This window comes from Penaeus japonicus, unplaced genomic scaffold, assembly GCF_977035675.1.
Source record: "Penaeus japonicus unplaced genomic scaffold, GWHDUDI00000001_assembly GWHDUDI00000029, whole genome shotgun sequence".
In the NCBI taxonomy this organism is placed as follows: Eukaryota; Metazoa; Arthropoda; class Malacostraca; order Decapoda; family Penaeidae; genus Penaeus; species Penaeus japonicus.
In genome coordinates, this window is record NW_028234431.1 from 9,839,429 (window position 1) to 9,842,972 (window position 3,544).

Genomic DNA, 3,544 nt, shown 5'->3' on the forward strand with positions numbered 1-3,544 from the left:
TATTAATATGAAATCATGACATTAGCATTACGAAGTCGATGATTTGTGAAAACAAGTCGACGAAACGCCAGATGGAGAGACGCCATTTTGTTTTTTTGGAAAATTCGCATAAACTATCTTTTTTTCAGCTTAATAATTATTAAGATCATCATCATTACTTTCAAAAACTTTCGTATCATCACTATTATTATCATCGCCAACGGTAACACAATCATGATTATCATTATCATCGTTATCCTTACCATTATCATCTTCATTATCATCGTTATCATTGCTATTATCATTATCATCACTGTCATAATCATTACATCGTCATTATCATTATCACACTCGTCATTATCATCACATTATCAATGTTATTATTATTACCATCATTATCATTACCATTATCATTGCCCTTGTTACCATCATAACCATCATCATCATTATTGATATCATTACCATCATCGTCATTATTATCATTATCATAATCTTTATCATCATCATTATGACTGTCATCATGAGAATTTTCTTTATTATGATCGTCGTAATTGTAATTATTACCATCATTACCATTATCTTTATTATCACCATCATTATCATTATTATCATCATCGTTACTATCATCCAGATCATAATCACTACCAATATTATCTGATCATTATCGTCATTATGATTATTATCATTATCATCATAAGCATCATCATCGTCATTATCATTATCATCATCATCAATATCACATCATTAATGAGATCATTCCCTTCTTTAGTTTCTTTATTGTTGTTCTCCCTCTTTCTCTGTCTGTCTGTCTGTCAGTTTTTCTCTCTCTGTCTCTGTCTCTCTCTCTCTCTTTCTTTCTCTCTCTCTTTCTTTCTCTCACTCTCTCTCTCTTTCTCTCTCTCTCTCTTTCTCTCTCTCACTCTCTCTCTCTTTCTCTTTCTTTATCCCTCTTTCTCGTGTATGTATTCATTGATGTATAGCCGTCCTCCAAACACGATATGTATGTATATATATTTTTTGTTTTATTTATAAATTTACATAACAGTTACATGAATTTGGTTCTCTTAGGTGTAAACACTCATTTAGTTGCTTTGCATTCTTGAAGTCCTGCAACAGGCTTGGTCGTAGAGGGACCATCATTATTTCATCGTCATAATCGTAATTGTTATCATCATTATCATTATCTTTATCATCATTATTGTCACTCTTATTATCATCATTGTTACTATCATCCTGATCATAATAATTGCCATAATTATCTAATCATTATCGTCGTTATGATTATCATCATTATCATCAAAAACATCATCATAATCTTCATCATCTTTACATCATCATCATCATTATCATTACATCATCATCATTATTATTATAGTTCACGTAGACAAAATTTCGAAATCTGACATCAGAGGATATTACATCATTAATGATATTATTCCCTTCTTTTGTTTCATTATTGTTGTTCTCTCTCTCTACATATATATATATATATATATATATATATATATATATATATATAAATATATATATATAAATATATATATATATATATATATATATATATATATATTATATATATATATATATAACTATTCTCTCTTTCTTTCTCCTTCTTTCTCGTGCATGGATTCTCGTGCATATCCGTCCTCCAAACACGATGTGTATGTATATATATATTGTTTTTTTTATTTATAAATTTACATAACAGTTACATGAATTTGGTTCTCTTAGGTGTAAACACTCATTTAGTTGCTTTGCATTGCTGAAGTCCTGCAACAGGCTTGGTGGTAGAGGGAAGCCATGTTCAGTTCTGCTGAGCTGAGGGCCCCGCGAGGAGCTTCCTCACATCCTCGGCGAGTCGCTCGTAAAGCCAGAGGTCGAACGCCTTGCCTTCGTCGTAGTCCTCCTCGCCGTTGAAGCGAGCCAGACCGAAGTCAATGATCGTCGCTCGCACTCGCTCCTTACCGATCCTGACGCACACATTCCTCTGGAAGAGGTCCAAGTGCGCCACGCCGGCCTTGTGCATGCGCTTGAGGGCGCCGCGCACCTACTCGAGCACGTCCTCCAACTGGGCGGGGGAGAGCTGCTTCTTCTCCACGCATTCCATGAGCGTGGCGCCGGCGAAGCGGCTCACGATGGTGCAATGCTCATCCTCGATAAGGACGGCCTCGAGCTGCTGCAGCCCCTTCTTCCCCTGGACCTTGCTGAGGGCGCGCGCCTCCCGCTTGAACGACCAATCTTCACAACGTTCCATCAGCTTCACCACGCGCTTGTGGTCTTCGTTGGAGAAGAGCTTGGCGACTCCGTAGGCGCCGCGGCCCAGGAGTTTGGAGTCACAGTCGTTGGTGTGATTGAGGAAGTCGGCCTTGGTCCACACGGGCACCTGGCGCTCCTTCATCTTCTTCAGGAAAAATTCCATTGCGAGAGAGTTTTTCTAAAGAATTGCAACACTCTCGATTGTTCTTCGTCCAGCTGAGTTCAGCTACGCAACTGCTTACAGCGCTTCTAAAGTTTCCAAAGACGTGTCGCAGATGAGCCTTGGAGAAACGAGCGAGCACTTCAAAGTCTCTGTCGTATTTTTGGCTGTCAGACGTAGCGCGCGCGGAGGTCTCGTTCTGGTAAAGAGGTTGCATCTGACGGTGAGCGGGCGCTTTCGCGGGTCTACCACTCCCTTTTTTGTCACGATGCCATTTTATTTGTCGCATTTTAAACTCAAATGAAACAAAAGATAGATAAAACATCGAAACTTATAATGTTCATAATTGAAAAAAATAAGATATAGAGACCAATAGAGATACACAGTTTTTCTTTTTGGGAAAATTATTGTCAACTTAGAGAGAAAAAAATGAATCTTTGGGTGACGAGACGCCATTGTGTTTTAGAGCGACGAATATCCAAATAAGGACAAAAAAAAAAAAAAAGGAAATAGATCATTAACAACAGAGGAATGCGATAGCGAGAAAACAAAAAAGGGGATGATGATGTGAGAAAAGGCAAGAGATCGAGCGAGAATTCGATAAAATGTAAGAAAATACAAGAAAATGAATGAAAATACAAAAACACACTTGACTGGCAAATGGGAGACTCAGAAGTCCGAGAATTATGAGAAAAGGGGTAATAGCATAAGAAAGAGAAAGATCATTAACAACACCGGAATGCGAAAGCGGGAAAACAAAAAAGGGGATGATGATGCGAGAAAAGGCAAGGAAAAGAAGAAATCGAGCGAGAAAGAAAAAAAACACACGCTATATTGGCAAATAGGAGACTCAGAAGTCAGAAAGAATCCGAGAATTACGAGAAAAGGGGTAATAGCATAGGGAAGAGAAAATGTACAAAAGAATGAGAGAAAACGCGGGTCTCTCTCTCTCTCTCTCTCTCTCTCTCTCTCTCTCTCTCTCTCTCTCTCTCTCTCTCTCTCTCTCTATATATATATATATATATATATATATATATATATATATATATTCTCTCTCTCTCTTTCTTTCTCCTTCTTTCTCGTGCATGGATTCATTGATGTATAGCCGTCCTCCAAGCACGATGTGTATGTATATATATATTGTTTTTT